Source organism: Lemur catta, chromosome 11 (genome assembly GCF_020740605.2).
Source record: "Lemur catta isolate mLemCat1 chromosome 11, mLemCat1.pri, whole genome shotgun sequence".
NCBI classification, from domain to species: Eukaryota; Metazoa; Chordata; class Mammalia; order Primates; family Lemuridae; genus Lemur; species Lemur catta.
Genome location: NC_059138.1, coordinates 54,603,019 through 54,624,264, shown reverse-complemented (window position 1 = coordinate 54,624,264; position 21,246 = coordinate 54,603,019). Strand labels below are relative to the sequence as shown.

General features: G+C 34.5%; 1 pseudogene; it reads right to left on the bottom strand.

The window, feature by feature from the left end:
* Positions 1–14,662: 14,662 nt before the first annotated feature.
* Positions 14,663–14,757, bottom strand: LOC123647907 (annotated as a pseudogene).
* Positions 14,758–21,246: the final 6,489 nt, after the last annotated feature.

Sequence of the window (21,246 nt, the reverse complement as noted above, 5' to 3'; positions counted from 1 at the left end):
CCAAAATCAATAGATGAAGCCCTGGGTTCTAATTAAGTCCTTTCTTGTTGCTAATGAGAGGGTTATCTGGGGTAGTGACATTCTCATGCAAGTGAAGGCTCCAGCTTACTCAACTTCCATTTAATACCAAGGCATTGGACAGTGCTCTTGGCAATGGCTCTTAATTATGTCCACCCACTTGTTTATTCCCAGACAACAAGCCTTCTTCTGCCTTGTTTGGGCTGGCGAGCTCCAGGGGCTCCTTCTGGTACCTCCTTTCATTTATTCACTTCTTCCTAACTTCCTCTTAGCCAAGGATGGGGTAGGAGGGAGGAAAATCCATTCCACTCTATTCAGATTTCCAACATAGGCACCCTCTCTTCCCTCAAACTCACTTCTGTTCTTTTCACCGTAAACCTTGATGGCTCATTACCCTTAGAGGCTGAATCATTAACAACCAAAATATTAGCTCTTTTTCTTAATATTCAAACCTTGCCTCTAGGCAAGGGAAAATATTTGCATTGCATCATTCTCTGCATGGAAAAAAGGGAAGAAAAAACTAAACAGTTTAAGTTTGCATATTATTATAGTCACAAAATTGTTGTCTTACCACAGAAAAATACTTGAGTGGGAGATTTCAGGAGGTGGAGAAAGAGATATTGGAGCTAAAAAGCTCCTCTTATTACCCTATTTTCTTAGGTTCTGAATACAGAAGAAAAACTTACTGGTCTAGAATCCCTTATACAACCCACTTGAGGTCTGAGGTGCATTTCAGAATTCAAAACTGTTTCAATTTTACAATGGTAACATAAATTCATATACCATATGTGAATTTATTATGTTACTTCCTCCAGAGTTACCTGGGGTAGCACTGCTTAGTTAAAAATATTCAATTTGAATATTCACACTATGGAACAAACAAAGTTTTTTTTTTTTTTTTTTTTTTGAGACAGAGTCTCACTCTGTTGCCCAGGCTAGAGTGCCATGGCGTCAGTCTAGCTCACAGCAACCTGAAACTCCTGGGCTCAAGCAATCCTCCTGCCTCAGCCTCCCAAGTAGCTGGGACTACAGGCATGCACCACTATGCCCGGCTAATTTTTCTATATATGTATTTTTAGCTGTCCATATAATTTCTTTCTATTTTTAGTAGAGATGAGGTCTCACTCTTGCTCAAGCTGGTCTCAAACTCCTGAGCTCAAACAATCCGCCGGCCTCGGCCTCCCAGAGTGCTAGGATTACAGTCGTGAACCACCGCCTCTGGCCTAAACAAAAGATTTTAAATGACCTCTTGTCAGTTAAGATCAGCTTTTGCTACAAATAATTTCAGTTCATATTATATTTTGCTGCCAAATGAATTAAAAAATTACTTTAAACTTTCTGAGTTTTCTGGATTTTGGTATTCTGAGTAAGGGAGTTTATATTTCCAAAATTTTAAGATGCCATCAATTGTAAAATGCTCTTCCAAATAATGATAGTTTTGAGAGTCAAAAAATAAATGCTTCATTTATTATTTCATATGTTTTTACTTTTTTTTTCCTATCTCTTAGTTCAATATGTGTAATTTTATTGCATGTGGGTAGTGAACATGATGTGCATAATATCTGGGGTTTTTTATTTAATTTGTTAATTTATTGAAACTTCCTTTTTGTATAGCACATGGTTATTTATTGTAAATTTCTCATTTGTATTAGAAAAAATATTTATTCTCAGAGTGTGTATATTCAGATATATGTATGCATATATGAATATATATACACTGATATACATGTATATACATGTATGTATATATTTATGTATGTTAGCAAACATTAAATTATCTTATGCAGACATTGTCCATACTTACTGATTTTGAATCTGCTTGATCTGCTCCTGTCTGAGACAGGACTATTAAGGAGCCCTACCATAATTTTGCAGTTGTCAGTTTCTCTTTGGAGTTCTGAATTTTTTTTCTTTCTGATTAATGTTACATTAATTGGTGCCTAACATTTCATGACTTTTATATGAATGAAATATTTCTCTTCATCTCTTATTCTTTTTTTTTGTCTGATATTATCAGCTTTCTTCTTATTAGAATTTTCCTGGTATGTTTTTTTCCACTCTTTTTCAACCTGCGTGTGTCATTTTATTTTATTTAAGATCTGTTTCATGTTAAGGACACTCAATTTTTTTGTTAGCTTAACTATATTTTGGGAATTTTTCTCATTCATATTTACTTTAATTACTGATATGTTTAGAATTATTTCTACCTTCTCATCTTGAATTTTCAATTTATTATGATTCTTCTTCTTTTCTCATTTCCTTTCTTATGTCGCATAAAATAAGGGTTTTCTTCTTTTTCTTCTCCTGTAAAGATTTTCTCTCAAAACTGGGAAATAAGGCAGAAGGAATAAAGTATATCTTTCATGTCATACTGGGAGATACTAAGAACTATCTGTGGATTATTTAATGATATAAGGGAATATGCCAGTGCTTAAATTGGCTCTTTACTAGACACTATGAAGTTACATGTTAATTTATAGATTTTTTGTTCATTAGAAATGATGATCCTATTCATCATTGTTTTGTTTTTTCATGTAGGACATTTTGTATTGCTAAAATATAATTTTCAAAACAGTAAAATCATGACTCTTATAAAAAATGGTTATGTGAAAGATTTTATTCAATGTATTTATTAATGAGGAAACCAGTAAGATATTAAGACAAGTTCAAACAATGTTTGAGGATCTATATATATGCTATTTAATAATATGGGTTAGAATAAATTTTTTTTAAACTTTAATGTTTAGTTATTATGGGTACATACCCATTATTATGGGTAATTGTCTACCATCATAGGGTATGTGTGATGTTTTGATGCAGGAAAACAATGTGAATTAATCAATTCAGGGTCATTGGGTCATGCATCACCTCAGGCATTTATCATTTCTTTGTGTTAGGAATGTTACAATTCTACTTTTTTAGTTATTTTAAAGTATAACCTAACTTATTGTTGATTATAGTCACTTTGTTGTGATATCAAATATTGTTCATTCTATCTATCTAATTATATTTTTGTATCCATTAACTATCCCCACTTTATCTCCCCTCTCCCCACCTCCCCTACCCCTGCTACCCTTCCCAGCCTCTGGTAACCATCATTCTACTGTCTGTCTTCATGAGAGCAATTGTTTTAATGTTTAGCTTCCATATATGAATGAGAACATGTGAGATTTGTCTTTCTGTGCTTGGCTTATTTCACTTAATATAACATTCTCCAGCTCCATCCCTGTTGTTGCAAATGGCAGGATTTCATTCTTTTTTGTGGTTATATAATATTCCATCGTGTATATGTACCATGATTTCTTTATCCATTTATCTATTGATGGACACTTTGGCAATAAACCTGGGGTGTAGATATATTTTCAGTATACTGAATTCCCCTCCTTTGGATATACCCAGCATTGGGATTGCTGGGTCTTATGGTAGTTCTGTTTTCAGTTTTTTGAGGAACCTCCATACTGTTCTCCATAGTGGTTGCATTAATTTACGTCCCCACCAACAGTGTATGAAGGTTTCCCTTTCTCAGCATCCTCACCAGCATTTGTTATTGCCTGTCTTTTTGGTAAAAGTCATTTAACTGGGGTGAGATGGCATCTCGTTGTAGTTTTGATTTGCATTTCTCTGATTATTAATACTGTTGGGCATTTTTTTTAGATACCTTTTGGCCATTTGTATGTCTTCTTTTGACAAATGTCTATTGAGATCCTTTGCCTTTTTTTTAAATCACATTATTTGATTTTTTTCCTACTTAGTTGTTGGAGCTCCTTATATATTCTAGTTATTAATTCCTTGTCATATGGGTAGTTTGGAAATATTTTCTCTCAGTTTGTGGGTTGTCTCTTTAATTTATTGATTGTTTCCTTTGCTGTGCAGAAACTTTTTAGCTTCATGTGATCTCATTTGTCCAATTTTGCTTTGGTTGCCTGTGCTTTTGGGTATTTCTCAAGATGTCCTTGTCCAGTCATGTAATGTGATTCCTTCAGTTTTGTTCTTTTTGGTCAGGATTGCTTTAGCTATTCTGAATCTTTTGTGGTTTCATATAAATTTTAGTATTATTTTATCTTTGTGAAGAATATCATTGGTATTTTGATGGAGATTGTATTGAATCTGTAGATTGTTTTGGGTAGTATGGACATTTTAACAGTATTGACTCATGCAATCCATGAACATTGGACTATCTTTCTATTTTTTTGTATCCTCTTCAATTTCTTTCATCAGTGTTTTATACTTTTAATTGTAGAGATCTCTCACTTCTTTGGTTAAGTTTATTCCTAGGTATTTTATTTTATTTATAGCTATTGTAAATGGTATTACCTTCTTGGTTTCTTTTTCAGATTGTTCACTGTTGACATAGAAATGCTACTGATTTTTGTATGTTGATTTAGTATCCTGCAACTTTACTGAATTTATTTATCAGTTCTAAGTGGGTTTTTTTGTGAATTCTTTAGGGTTCTCTAGATATAAGATCATATCATCTGAAAACAAGGATAATTTGACTTCTTCCTTTCCAATTTGGATACTCTTTATTTCTTTCTCTTGTCTGATTGCTCTAGCTAGAACTTCCAGTACTGTGTTGAATAACAGTGGTGAAAGTGGGCATCCTTATTTGTTCCAGATCTTAGAGGAAAGGCATTCAATTTTTCTCCATTCAGTACAATACTATCATTAGACAATTTGTTTATTGTGCAAACATCATAGAGTGTACTTACACAAACCTAGATGGGATAACCTGATACACCCCTATGTTATATGGTACAGCTTGTTGCTCCTAGGCTACAAACCTGTATAGCATGTTATTATACTGAATACTGTACGCAATTGTAACACAATGTTAAATATTTGGGTACGTAAACATATCTAAACATAGAAAATATACTGTGAGAATATCATATAAAAGATAAAAAAAATGGCACCTGTATAGGGTACTAATCAGGAAGGGAGCTTATAGGACTAGAAATTGCTCTGGGTGGGTCAGTGAGAGAGTGCTAAATGAGTGTGAAGGCCTAGGACATTACCATACACTATTGTAGACTTTATAAACACTGGACACTTAGGTTACACTATATTTATAAAAAATATTTTCTTTCTCCAATAATAAATTAACCTTAGCTTACTGTAACTTTTTTACTTTACAAGCTTTTTAAATTTTTAAAACTTTTTTTGGCTTTTTTGTAATAACACTTGGCTTAAAACACAAACACATTTTATAGCTATATAAAATTATTTTTTCCTTTATATCCTTATTCTATAAGATATTTTCTATTTTAATTTTTTTTTTTTGGTTTTTACTTTTTAAACTTTTTTGTTAAAAACTAAGACAGAAGCTGGCATACTAGCCTAGGCCTAAAGAGTCAGGGATATCAATATCACTGTCTTCCACTTCCACATCTTGTCCCACTGGAAGGTCTTTAGGGGCAATAACATGCATAGAGCTGTCACCTCCTATAGTAGCAATCTCTTCTTCTGGAATACCTCCTGAAGGACCTGCCTGAGCCTGTTTTATGTTAACTTAAAAAATAAATAAATAGAAGGAGTACACTCTAAAATAGTAATAAAAAGTATAGTATAGTAAATACATGAACCAGTAAGTTGCTTACTATCAAGTAGTATGTACTGTACATCATTGTATGCACTATCCTTTTATATGTCTGGCAGCACAGTAGGTTTGTTTAAACCAGCATCACCACAAACATATGAATAATGCATTGCACTAGAATGACCTTACAATGGATACAACATCACTAGGAGATAGGAATTTTTCAGCTCCATTATAATCTTATGGGACCATGTTTGTGTATGTAGTTTGTCACTGAAACCTTCTATGTAGCATCTGACTGTATTTACTTCTTTCCTTAATCCTCCTGTATGTACCTAATTTCTTGACCACGGCAGCTATCTCTTTGGCCATTAGATCCACTCTCACCTCCTCAAAGTCTCTCTTTCCCCTGCCCCCATGCCTACTTTGTCCCTGCTACTTCCTTGAATCCATTGCTGGCCTCATGGCCCCTCAATCCCTTCAGCTGTAGACTCACTACTGCCTCCTGCGTCTTTGGCCAGGGTGCCACTTCCAGAGAAGGAGAAGTGGAAGAAAGGAAACCAATTAGGTAGAGGAAGAAGAAGAGGAATAGAAGAGTTTTCTTCTTATCCTTTGTATTCTGAAATTTTACTCTAATGTTTCTAGTTTGGATTTTTTTTTCCTATTGAATTTACTTTTCTGATAGTACTTGGTAAAGCCTTTGACAAAGGAATCCCATCACTTTTTGTTCTTAAAAATTCTTTGCCTCAATTTCTGTAACCATAACTATTCCTTTTTGTCTTTTGTCTCCCCTTTGGAAATTCTTTAAGTCATATATTAGAACTCCTGGGTCTATTTGTTATGTCTCTTAAAATTTTCTCCATAGTTTACATCTCATTACCTCTGTTTTGCACTCCGGAAGAATTGCTCAGCAATATATTCCAGCTCATCAGTTTACTCTGTAGTAGGTATAACATGTTGTTCAGTCTATTTATTAAATTGTGTATTTTAACAAGTATATTTTTAATTTCTAAAACCTTTAGCTTGTTATTTTTATTGCTACTTATCCTTATTTCATAACCACTTTTTATTTTATGTATTAGATTAAATTCTCTGCTTCAATTCTCCTATAGTATTCTTTGAAATCCTTTAATTAATCCAGTTACAGATTCCTTTGTTCCTTCTCCACTCCCACTGCTTCACTTGACCAGTAAAAAAAAAAAAAACAACAAAAAAAACAAACAAAAAATAAATCCTTTCATTAACTCATTTATTTGAAATCCTTTCTATTATATTAACTTATTTCCTCAGGTGTTAAATTCTCTTTCTTGTGAGGTGAGGGGCTGAGTTTGTTGACAATTTTTTACAATGTTGCTATAGGCTTGGTGAAATTTATTTGAACATTTATTCTGGTGACACAATGCTCCTGCTTAGGAGAATCGCCAGGCTGTGGCAGTCTCTTACATGGGATCCAATCTGAACTCCAGCAAGGATGATGTAGTTCTCCTTGTGGAACGTGACATGGCTATAGCAAGGGCAGTATTTTCTTTCAGAATAGCTATCTTGACTTAGCACAGCAGCTGTGACATGCTTCAGATGTAAAGACCCCAAAGATTTCCTGCTTATAATGACTTCCAGTTATGATGGCTTTATCCACGATGGGTGGATGCCTCCTAAGTTTGTGGGTGAAGTTTTGGCTCACTGCACAGTTTCACACACACTAAGTTTCCTCTCTTATTGAGATTCTTTCTTTCTTTCTTTCTCTCTCTCTCTCTCTCTTTCTTTCTCTCTCTTTCTCTCTCTCTCTTGTTCATTCTTTTTCTTCTTCTCCTCTAGTTTGATATGGAAGGAAGAGATATCAGCATGTGCTGGAGTCTGCTTCTTAGAACCAGAATCTATAAATAAAATTTAGTACCTGTATGTTAATAAATTTATGTAAGTAATGGCATTTTATGTCTGTATCTTCATAAAGATTGAATTTAACTCTTCGTCATATTTGGAATTTAAAGGCTCTTCTGAATCATTCTCATCCACAGTCATATGTAGCACCATTTGGTGAATACAATTCCTGGGAGACTAACTTCTTCAACATGTTTAGGATTAATATATTAATACTATGACATAGGAAAGCACTGGGATTTTGTCAGCAGCTCCTGTTTGATTAAACTTAGACTTTCTTTTTTATCTTTAGCTGAATTAAAGATAAAAGAATTAAATTATTTCTGGAAGTTAAATAGCTTCTTTTGAAAGTCAGCCAAAGATTTTTGACAGATAGCTATTTGGGGGCCTGACTATGGTTTTTTATAAGCATGTATCATTTGCACCAATCTCTCCTAGCTTTGAACATCTGATGATCTATTAAAAAGATTTGGCCATTTCTATTGCCTTTAATTGCATTGCCTGGCTTCTGCCAGGTAATCTTTAGCTTCTGCTATCACAATAACATTTAATTTCAACACTGCTTCATAATGTAATCTTTTTGAAAGCATTTTAAGTGAAAATTTGGAATCTGAATTTAAGTCAATGTGCAAATGTATAGTGTGTAAAACCATTGCAAATAATAGAATCACAACCCAATGCCAAGATTCCTTCTTCACTTAGGTAAGTTTGTTTATGTTTAGGCAATGTCTCAAAGTGTCAAAAGGTATGCTTTAGAGTCAAAGAAATGTGGTATTTTTGTTAAATATCTAATATACTAAATGAGGTAGCAGAAACAAAAAGGAGAGATATATAATGTCTTCTTACATATATAATATATATGTATATGTATAGTCATAGAGTGAGAAGAAGCAATCAAATTTGTTTCTATATCCAATAGGTCTCCTCTGGTTGCATGGGAAAGGAAACCTAACTCCAAACAGCTTAAGAAAAAGAATATATTGGCCCACATAACAGAAAATTTTAGAGATTTGACAGGACTCAAATAGTATCATCAGGCCCTAGTCTTGCACATCTTTCCAGCCTCATGTTCCCTATATTGGCTTCGTTCTCGGGCCAGCTCTAGGCCTAACTTTTTCAAGATTCTAGTTTGGAGGAGAAGGGAGAAAGTGTCTTCTCCAGCAATTTCCACACAAATCTTGGGTCCAGTTTGGATCATATGGTCTCTGGCCCAATCTCCTGGGTATTCATTGCTCTGACTGGCCAGTGAGCAGGATGGTGTGCCACCTAGAACATACGGACTGAAGGTTGGGAGTAGAGAAATAGTTCTTTAAGGAAATTTGTGTAATTTAATTTTCAAAAAAGAGGCAATGCATATTGGGAAAGCACACAATGCCTTACATACAGACATACAGATATGGTTGGATATGAAGACACAGAGAGACCAGGCTTTTAGGTTTTTAACTCCCAGTTGTAGAGTATGAAGGTGGCTATGAGTTTCTGTTTTATTACAGAGCTAAGCAAATTATAAAGGTTTTTAAAAACCTCTAATTAGTTTTTTCTCATCAATCTTACATAATATTTCTGTTCACTTATGTATAGACTAAAGAACATTTATTTGGGACCAAACTAAAAAAAAAAAAAAAAGAAAGAAAAAAAGAAGAAAAGAAGTATATACAGTAAAACAGAAAAACTAAATATTTCCTTAATTGATCCAGATCAAAGTGCACTTCAGACTTTGTTGTTATTTATCATGATGACATGAAAAACTTTAATTACATTGCTCCACTTGGCTCTGGTGAATAGGTAAATAATAGTAAAAAATTCTGTTTGCTAGCAAACCAGGGGCAAACCAAGCTCTATTGTTTATTGTTCCCATTACTCCTGGGTACAGCATGTTGCTTCTGGTCAGATCTCAGTGATTTTTGTTTACTGATCCACTCTCATAGCATAAATATATGTAAAACATGATTGTAGAACAATAGGATTCTAGCCTCAAAATTGATCTATAACACCTTTTCTCTGAGGTCTCAACACAGATAAAAATAGAAAAATAAAATAACGAGAATATAAGGGGCCACTGGCTTTCTTAACCAATAATACTGTCTGCCTTTCCCTGTCACTCCCCCCCGACCGGAGAAATACACAGAACTGAGTTGTTTTCCTCTAGGAGCATAAGATCCTAACTAGTGTTATCTGGTTCTTAGCTTCTCTAAGTCTTTTGCAAAAGTAAATACGAGGTGTGGTCTGTCTTAAGAGTATTTACATTATAAAAGGAAATTCCTGAGGACTTTAAATAAGCCCTAGGAGCAGTAACTGTGTGGAGTGTGTTGTGGGAAAAGAGGTTCTTTGGGGCAGGGAGGAAATGCCCTAGTCCCACATTCTCTGTGGATCAGCAAATATGACTCAAGTATTTTTCCCAGTGTTTCTGCTTATCGATGCAACCTAGCTCCCTCCGAGTATACCCACGCCTGGGCATGTGTGTGTGAGTGACCGAAAGATACTAGAATCCTCTCCTCTTCCAATTCATGAGAGAGTGAATAAATAAATACTTGGCAGCCATCTCACAGAGGCTGCTGACACCTGCTCAGGACAAATCCCAGGGCAATGTGCTTTCTATCTTCATTGCATGTTCTCCACGAAGGACTAAACTTTGTTTATCCTCCATCCAGCTAAAGAGATTATATTTCATGGCCAGCTGGTTCCCTTTGAGGCACAATTTGGCTCCTTAAATATAGTACTTGTCTAGATAAATGTTTAAGTTGTTTAATAAAAAACATAAGATCACTTTTTTTTGGTATATTTTTTCACTTTTCATTAGTCTAATATGGATTATTCATGTTTGTTGACAAATTTTTTGTTTTATTTACCCCCCCCAAGAACAATATTAAAAGACCGTTTTATTTCTGTAAGAGGAATTCCTTCTATTTTATCGTTAGTCATAGCACTATCTTCTTGAGGTTGCGAATGTTATCATAAGAGGTCTGGAGTTATTTGCTTTCAATTAATATTCTCAAATATTCTCAACTAATTTGGGGAGAGCTTTGTTTCCTTCCCCCGTATTTCCTGCTGCTGCTGTGTAGTACTTTCCATACTCACCTCTCTCACCACAGCTTTGTGTGGTTAGAATTCGAAATTTAAATCACAATGAAAAACCTTAAGAAACCAAAGAAGAAAAACCTTAGGCTTCTAAAGAGCCATAAACATCTCCCAAAGCCCTGCAGTGAATGCTCACAGTATCTACTGCAGAGTCTTTCACACAATCTGCATTCTGTCTTGCTTGTTATCTGAGTGAAAACGATGTGAATAGTTTTGAATTGTCTGTTACTATCCCCAAATCAAAGATGGGTTGTAACAGCAACCCTTCTCATCAATCTTCTATTATGGATTATATTGTTGTTTATGCTGCTCGTTTTCACTGACCCCAAAGCTGCCACCATGGGCTGGATCCTCATGAATGCAGGGGACTCGTGTGATTAAGCTTCAGACTGTTTCATTACAGCCAGTTTGCCTGGTTTCACATAAAAAGGGAGCTGGGAAGTGCCAGTCCCTGCAGATTAGAAAGCAGCTACCATGAACCAAGCTAAATGAGACACCTCTAATTTTTTTTGGCATGACTGAGGCTGATGATGCCACAGCTGTGTAGGCAGAATGCACAGCACAGTGGTTATCTGAGAGTCTGGAGTCAGGCTGTCTAGGTGCAGGACCCAGATATTACCAATTACTTGCTGTGTACTTTTGGGCAAGTTATTTACCGCCTCTAAGCCTCAGTTTCCTTGCTTGTGAAATGGAGATAAGAATAGTATCTAACTCACAGGGTTGATGTGAGGATTAAATGAGCTCATGCTACTGGCGTACATGGGACAAGGTCTGGCACCAAATAAACACTCAATGAATGTCAGCTGTTAAGTCCTGTCTGCCTTATAACTACTCCTTGACTCTGAACTACTAAAGCTCTTGGAATCTGAAATGCTCATTTTGGCATTTGATCATGCATTAATTCCTTCATCACTATCTATTGAGGCAATTTTAATCCCCCTTCGATTGCTAAATGTGGCTTAAATAGTGTTTAAGATAGCAGACTGCCTGTTTCAGTGCTGCTCACAATTAAACTGACCTCTGATAAATATTTATTCAAAGCTCTAAGTCAATATTAAGGAAGCTCAAGGAATATTGTGTTCTACTGATGGGGAAAAAGGGTCCGGCTTATAGAAGCTCTGTTTTATTCCCCATTGTCAGTATATTAGGTTTAATTATGGGAATCTACACTCTACGAATTTCCCTGATAACAAGAGGCAAGTAGAGGAGGTTAATTATGGTGGTGGTGGAGGGGGAGCAGGGGGCGTCTAGAAACCTTGCATTATATGAGAAAACAGCTGAAAGAACTGAATGGTGCAGTGGATGAAAATCTCTCTTTCTTTGATGTTAGGTGCTATTGGAGAGGTTTGCAGTTTTTAAATTTCTGTGTATAGTCAAGCTTTAATGTGAATCTCTGAGCCTGAATTGGGGGTAGTTACCAACAAGAGTCACCACTTAAGCAGTCCTTACTACTTACTACCTGGCTTTTTTCTAGGTCTACTTTATCATCTGTATCATTTTCTTTACAAGTAGTTTTCCTTAGAGGCTCCTTAGTCTTTGCTCAACGGAGCTTCTTGAGAAAATGCCTACCCATTTGCCAGAAGGCGTAAGCATTGCTGAATCCGGAATCAAACTCACTTTATGCTCTGTTCCCCCAGACTTAGAGGCTTTAGAGCAACAGAATAGAAACAATTGAAACTAACAAACTGCAGATAGCCAACGGCCAGGATTCGTGGTCAGCAAGAAAGAACTGGGTTGGACAGAGTAGATTCAAAGCGCTCAGCTGCTCTTGATCTGAAGATAAACTCTAATTTTACTGCTAACTTTATCCTCTTTTTTAGACTGCCCTGCACTTTAGGATTCTCTCTCTTAGGTGATTTTTTTGTCAATTCATTTATTTTCAACTCCCAGTGCAGGTAAGAGTATGTTTCCTCTATAAAATTAAAAAAAAAATTGCCATGTTTATGCTGTATTTGGGTTGGGAACTGAGTATATAAATACGTAGATCAAAACTATCAGCGAAGGTGCCCCACACTGCTTTCTTTTATGATTGGATGTTTGGAACGATTGAATTTTGCACTTAAAAAACCAATTACTTTAGTTTCATGTTCATTTTTGTTTCTAAAATCAGAGATAAGTGCAATTTCAGAACGTTATTTGCAGGTCTTCCTGGAGTAGATGCTCCTGCCTTTGCAAGCCTCCTGTGACCTGGACTGCCTTTGGCTATCATGTTGGCTTAGCTTATGTGTTTTGGGTGTTTTGCTAACAAATAAAATTTGCTGTTTCCTCATCACAGTTATATTCTCCATAACCTTTTGTTTTGTTTCGTTTGCAGTAGTTAAAATTTGCATAATTGTAGGAAATTTGATGTAAATTTCAATTCTATCTTAGAAATATTTAAAAACGCTGGGTTTTTCAGAAGCACATGAGGAATAGTATTTTAACACACAGCTTTTATTTTCACCAAGCCCACATTAAGCCAAGGTAATTTTGTTCCATGTTGTGTAATGTTCTCACTTGTGATTATTCCTGCAGGTTTCTTTTTTCTCTCTCTCTCTTTTTTCTTTTTTTTAAATCACAACAACCAAAAGGCAACAACAGCTGCTGGAGTTATGGTTGTCAGACGTTTTAGGTAGTTTTCCCCCTTGCATGAAACCGTTCTGTAGAAAACACCAAGCTGTGTGTATGTTGAGGTTGCCACCCGCTGGTGAAAACAGAGAATTTCCATTTTAATGAGCAATTTGAAAAAATTTGTTTTTTGTTTTCAGAGTATGAATTTGTACATTTAGGTTCTTTAAAAAATATGTTTCAAATCTCATGAGAAGGATGAAGAATTTCATTATTGTGAACCAATTTATAACTCTGCTGGAAGAATAAAACAATCATCAGTATGAACCCATTTAAAGACCTTTATTCACATCTCTTGCTGCCTCTACAAAGGGAGGAAAGTGAAAAAGTCACGAAATTAAACATGCCAAAGTGTTGTCAGTGGTTGCTGTTGAGTACTAAGATTAAAAAAATGTATAGCTTCTTTACTCTTTTATTTACTTATTTTGTTTATTTTGCTACAGAAAGCTTGTATTGATTTAAAATATATATAAAACTGAAGAAGAAGAATAGCTATATATGCATATATAAATTGAAATGTAAGTCTTCAATAATGGTGCTTTATGGAGTGTTAAAAAAAAAAAGCACCACCCTAAATCAGTGCCACATTTAACTAAACAGATACAAAAGAAACAAAAGCCTGAAGCCTGAACTGCAGCTTTCATCACTCCACTAGCACAAATTTTAAATTCAAATGCATACAGAATAATTTATTATGTGATAAAGATACCATTTCAAATCCACGTGCAAGGATGCTTGGTTGCCTCACTTATATAACAAATTCCAGATGTGAAAAATTAAAAATAAAAAAAATCAAATAAATTTAAAAATATATAAGAAAATATTTAGGTTAAGCAAAAATGCAAAGAAAAAATTATAAAGAAAAATATAAAGAAAAACTTCTGTGTACGAAAATTACCATAAAAGCAAATGATAAAATGGAAAAAATATTTATAGCATACAGAACCGGCAAAACAAATAAGACCTTTTAAAAAGGTCTATGAGCTTTTGAAAACACATTTAACCTAATGACTAATTAAAGGATTGCACAGTTTTTAAAATGAAAAATTTAGCTATAAAACTTACCAAGATTTTAAATATTTTATTATATCAGCATTGTCAAAAGTATTTCAGGTTATAGAACTTCTCTGCTATTTAAAATTATTTCTTAAGAAGATATATAATAACATGGAAAAATGCTCATTTCAAATTTAGATCAAAAGTAGGATTTAAATAATAACAGTGTTGTCTATATCTGTCCAGAAGGATATTATTCCAAAGTTTAAATAGTGATTATCTATATTATTAGTGTTATTGACAATAATTTGTTGCTTCATTCATTTCTGTGTTTTTTAACTTTTTGTAAATAAAAAGTGAAAATATATAAATGCTTATTAAAATTTCTTTAAAATTAAGGTACAAAATAATAATACATGTAGTTTGATTAACATTTTAATAAAAAATGAAAGCACGTATGTATATATACTTGTTTACATTTTTAAATCATATAGGTAGATAAAATATATATATTTTAGAGCTTTAATAGTAATTTATGTATTTTTTTCATGTCAGACAGGTATTGTGCCCACATTGTAACAAGGGTGGAGAGAGGCACATGTGTGTTAACACCCAATCATCACACTTATGAACTGCAAAAGGATTGATAGTAATTATTTGCATGGTTACTTCTATGGTTATATTTTTATGGTTGTAGGTGGTGGTTATAGGTTATAGGTGGCTATAGGTGATTATTCTCTTTATCATTCATTTTTCTAATTATTTCACTACTGATAAACAAAAATGTTTGTGATTTATGTGTATATTAAAAATTGTCTTTTAGGAAGATATTTAATGATACAAAAAATTCATGGAAGCTTTAGTGAAAAAAAATGCAACCTAATATATTATGCACTTTATTCACAATTTAATAGAAATGGAAGCACATGTCTATTTTATTCATACATGTATATGAATAGATTTTTAAAACATATAAGGGCATATTGTAAGATTTCAATTGTGATTATAGTACTGTGGATACCATTTTTGTTTATTCATTTCAAACTTTTTAATTAGAAATAATAAAATCCACACATACATATCAAATATATACATTACATTGTATATATTAAATATGTGCAATTTATTGTGTGTCAATTATGCCTCAATAAAGCTGTCATAAATATATAGTGCTGTCCAATAAAAAAAATTTCATCAATTCTTTCTAAAAAGAAAAATGAAGAGTTAAAAAATGCAGAATGTTCACTTTTTTACTAGTTCAGTGTGCATTTTATCCCATTTGTAGAATACCCCAAACATTTATTCATAAAAATATTTCTTTGCCGACATTTGGCACAGTAATGAATTAGCATTTTAAACCAGTTTACACAAATTTGGACCTGCACATTCTTTGCAAGGGTGGGAGGATAAGGAGAGTGGAGTAGAATATTTCTACTTATCAAGATATGTTAGTCTCTAGAAAGAAATAAACATTATGTTCAAGGAGCTGACTACTTTGTGGAAACATTCAACTGTTCTTTTTTTTTAATCACAAGATGGTGATTTCTTATGAGTAACAAAATTAAGCAAGCAAGCATGATGTGAATTTTCAGAAGGAAACTATTTATTCAGATATTAGAGTTTCTCATTAACACATCCTGTGCTTCAGTAGTAATTTTATTGATTATGGGAACTGTTAAATAGTCCATCTGCAATGCAAATGTAACTTTAAAATTAAAAACCTGCCATCAATTTATTTTCCTTAAGCAACTTCAGAACTAAATTAAATAAAATACTTGATTTGAGGCACCCAGCCTTTTCTGATAAAGCTTTCAAATATCCGTCCGGCATGTTAAAAGTGTGCTGCTAGGTTTGTGAAAAATGATACTAGACAAAGAATGACAGTCTCAATCATTTTTTAATAAAGGAAAATATACAGCTCTATTTTGTGCAGCTGCACATTGCTTGACTGGTGGGCAATACTAATATGTGTTCAGAGATACCATGATGTATCTGTTTGTCTCGCTGAACTGTGCGGAGACCTCTTGCGCAGATGCTCCCATGTGACAGCTGGCTGTAGAGTGTGTTCTGCCTTACTTACTAGCCTCACACTCTAAAACCCAAGCAGGTAATTTTTAACTACTAATGCATAGCACAGACCTAAAGAATAAATAGAAACACTCATCCCTGAGGCATGTCATGAGTTGATTATGATAACAATCGCTTAATTATTTATTAGTAGTTGCTTTATAAATTACTCACTGTGGTTTTGCTGGAGGGCATAAACTGTGAGACGCCAGAGAAAAGGGCTAAGAGAGCTGAAATAGTCAGCGGATGCTGTGGTTAAAGATTTCTTATACGACACAGATGCCTTTTGACTTTATCCTGTAAGTGCCGTGGAAACAGAAATCTTTTAACAGGGGATTGAAAGGTCAGATTTGTGTTTTCTCTGTGTAATGGAAGATGGATTTGAGGGGGACAAGAAAAGAGGCAGGTAATAGTTAGGGTGAAAGAGCATGAAAGCCTGCAGTGAAAAGTTGCAGTACAGCTGAAAAAGAAGAGAGGAAGCCTCAAAACAAGGGGTAAAGAAGGCAAAGCATGTAGGAAAAACATTTAGGAGGGTTCAGTATTTGATTGGATATGAAAGCGAGAGGTAAAGAAAGGAATTGAGTTTTCTGCTTTGTATGACTGGGTATATAGCAACACCCTTAACTGATATTGAAATCACAGGTGCTGATGCAGAATAGAATGGGAAACATAGGGGCTGATTGACCTACTTTTCCTAATGGATACAAGCAGTTACTCAGAAATTTTGCAAGAGCAAATTGTATGGACAAACATACAACAAACAATGACAGTAAAATTATAGGCAAAGCCTTCCAACTAAATCACAAAAGGCCAGGAAAACATAAGAACCTTTTTATGAAGCTGATATCGGGGAGATGGACAAAGACAAAACAATTAGATTATATTAATTTGTATTTATTATGTTGCAATGGGAATGATTTTACTTGCTCCAATAATGAGCTCCGTTATAATGGACATTCTCCTTGCATCTCACCTATTAATTCACTAGAATGAGGTTTTATTTTTTTTCCTTTTACAAAGGAAATATACAATAAGATCAAATAAATTTTGATGATTGCCAACAGATGGTGAGGGGCTCAACTTCAGGACCATCTGATCTTTTGCTTTTCAGTTCTTTCCGGCTGTTCTTTCTACTTAATTACCTTCCCCTCACTTCCTAATCCCTTCCATGTAATTCTACACTGAGATTGGGTCTAGCACTCTCTATTAATTTTCCATAGACTATACTGCTTTCTGATAAGATATTCTTTCTTTGTAGCTATGTTGCTAATGGATCTAAACATTCTGGTTTTAGCAGAACCTTTCAATCCTACTTGAACCATGTCTTTGCTCAATTTATTAACGCAGTCTAATGCTGAGAATTTAAAACTCACTCTTACAATTTAATCTCATTTCACATCTGACACAATAGATCAACCACCAGTGATTTTACATAATCAAAGAACTATTTTAACTGACCTGTCTTTTAAATCCTTCTCATGTGAGACATTTATTTTTTTCAATCATTAAAACAGACTTACTGGAGTGAAATATGTGTTTCAGTAAGAAATTTCCTTTATTACATGCATGCATCTATGCATCTTTTATGAATGAAGCAGGGAAAGTATTGCTGTAATGGGTATTTCTAATAATATTCCAGGGAAGTACATAAAGGGTAGGAATTTATGGAAGCTCAGAAAGCACCTCTAAGGCAATTTTCTATAGATTTTGTATGTATATTTATATAATCCATATCTAGACAGAACCTTTTTTTCCTTGACAAGTACATTTTAATGTCCAGTTCAATATAGGGAGGCTATTTCCATGTCCTTTTCAATAGTCCCTAATAACATCGCTTTCCTAAGGTAGAACTAATAGAATTCTGTTGATTGAAACATCCTGCATTAAAGATGTGTTCTCATATTTTTGTCATGTTTAGCAGTAATTTGTTTAACCAAGTGCTTGTTCTTTTGAAACAGAAATTGCGCATCAAAAATCATGTATTGTTCTGTATATATTGATTGAATTTGTAATAAATTAAGGCTCAGTTGCAAAGATATCATCTCTGTTTTGAGAATGCTATTTAAAAATGATCAGTTTTTTTCTGATAATGAAAGTAATATTTGTTCATTGAAAAATTTTTGAAAGATATAGAAATATGAAAGAAAAAATAAACCTCAACAATACCCATCCTCATTAGAGATTAATATTTTTGTGTATGTCCTTTCTGGATTTTACGCATATCCATATAAAATAAATATTTTTAAGCAAACTTGGCCTTATATTATACATAATGATTTACACAAATAATCACTACACACATTTAACTTAGGTGAATTTTACTCTGGGTGTGTGTGAGAGATAACGATTTAAATAGATGTTTAAAATTCCCCTTCATTTAGCTCATGAGTGCATGCTCTGGAATAAACATGAGATGGGAGGGTATAAATTTGCTGTTTCCTCAATCAGTTCCAATTTCTGTGTGTCCTTCATAGTATGTGCATCTTGCTATAGTGACAATGATTTTGATGGTAAAAATACATGTTTTCTTAGAACGTGGAAACTCAAGAGAACACCTTTGATGCTCAATCACAGAACCAGCTATCTATTCTAACACTAAAAGAAAAACTGTGTTGAAGTTATGGTATTTGGTTTCCAACCTGGAGATTTTCAAGGTAATGGTGACTGTACAATTTTTTTTCCATTAGGTGCTGGTTTCAAAACCTAACTTTTGCATGAGATGGAACTCCACTGTAATCTACTTTTTTTTTTTGGTATATAGTTATTAATTTTTTCTATATTATTAAGTACACTTTAAGGACATTTTTAAATAACTGTATTGCAATCATCATATGGATGTGCCATAGCTACTCTAACCAATCAACTATTATTAGACATTTGGTTAATTTCCAATGTTTTGTTATAAATAAAGCCATGACAACTGCTGTGTCTGAGATATGATATGAAGGTCAGTCATTACTTTTGCACATGGACTTAATGCTGTTGTGTCTTTTGGGCATTTTTGCCACTCTTATGCTGATGAGACATAGAAAAAAGGGGAATATGACTTCACTAGAAGTGATTGAGAGTTGCCTTCAATGGAAGGGAAGGCAATAAAGCATGATTTTTTTAATATAATCTTTTGGTGTTTTTTTGCAGACTCCTTGCCATAACACCTGTTCAGAGGGCTATACTGACATGTCGTCATGTGACATAGTTCAGAATGTGTTTGCTGTGGCTTTTTGAGAGCTGCCGTGTTCTAGTTCCTTCTGTCAGCTTTGTGCTGCAAATAGCCATGGCATTTCCCAAAGTTAGAAGACTTCTGTGATTCACGTGCTTGTTCGTCAAACCTGCATAGCTCTCCCTCCAAGTTTAGGTTGCCCTGGACAGCTGCATTGGGGGACAGCTATGTGCTCTTCCGATTTAGGCAGTGGAGGGAAAACTCGAGTCTCAGCTTTGTGAGAAACCCTTCGTATGGACTGTCCTTGTCCAAAAGTCTTTAGAAGGTTCAGATATTCATTTCCTAGGACACATTCCTAATCCAAAGCATAAACAGTTTTTAAGGCTTTTGATACATACTGATAAATTCCTCTTCAGAAATTTTGTACCAATTTATACTCATATCATATATGAGAGTGAGCTTTTGGCTAACGCCTTAGCAACACCATGAAGCGAGGTTTTACTTCATGTTTCCTTAATTTCTAAAGGAGTTGGACATATTTTTTTTTTTTGCCTTTTAATGCTCTTTTGTCTTTTGTTATTCATTTTCTATGTCTCCCCCACCCCTTCTTTTTTGGGGGGGCAAACACTTTTTAAAAAATTTATGTCTAAGAACCTTTTGTATTTTAAGTACTTATCTGAAGACAAAATGCTCAAATGTCATGAAATAAGATAAATATTTTTCAGGAGAAAGAAGTGATAGGAAGAGTACAGGATGAGCAGATAGGTAGCAGACATCCAAATACAAACAAACTTGGACTTAAAAAAGGATAAATTATTTGAATTAAATAAAGTTTCTATTTTAACCAGAACATTAAGGCTTTTGTGATGTAGCCTATAACAGAGATGTTACTTATGGCCTTTCAAACCCTCACCCCCTTTAAAAATTGCCCCCCACAGGGCTTCTGATGTCTAAGTGGCTGTGTTTGTATCACATGACTTCAACAATGGGATGTCCACTCAAAGGTCATCAGTTAATAGGTTGCCTTGGGGTTTGTGAACTATGCCACAATCTCTCCTTTAGGAATTAGAACAACAAGTAAAAAAAAAAAAAATTGTCAATTAATAGCAGATCTGAAAAAAAAAGAAACCAAACATGTAGAATGTGAATGAACCAGATTGGTGGTGTAGCTGTAGAGGAAAGAGTCAAAAGAGTCACATACTTCCGCTGCTGAGAGCTCTGAAGCCACCCTTAAATATTAATAAAAAGCCAAGCTGGGTGTGGTGACACACACCTGCAGTCCCAGCTCCCTGGGAGGCTGAGGCAGCAGGATAGGAGTTCGAGCCTGCAGGGAGCTATGATGGTGCCTCTGAATAGCCTCTGCATTCCAGCCTGGGCAACATAGCGAGACCCCCTTCTCTAACAAATAAATAGCCAGCCATGTTACAGCTCCAGTTTTAGCAAGCTGTTACCCTTCCTGCTCTTATTTCTCTATTTATGTCCTTGTCACATGAGCTTTCTTGGGTGGAACTCTGTTAATTATGGTTAAATAAACATGAAGAAACAAGATGATCCTAAGGTAAAGTACCTATGGTGCAGATTTAAAACTGTTTTAGTCACTACAACTCTATACCATGTCCCCACAGTCATTTTTATAGTTAGTTCTTTCATTTAACAATTGTTCAACATAAAATCATTGAGTAGATGTCTTCATTATTGAGTTAGGTGGTAGAGATACGGAGACGAGTCATACAATCTCTGTCATCTAGAAGCATGTAGTTCAATCCCACTTTTCTACATAGCACGGTTGTTCGTTACTGCAGATTGTCAGATCAATGGTGACCAACTAGTTGCTAGGCAACTCGAAAGACAGGAATACAGAACTGATGCAGCTTCATTCTGTTATGAATTCTTCTTTGAAATATTT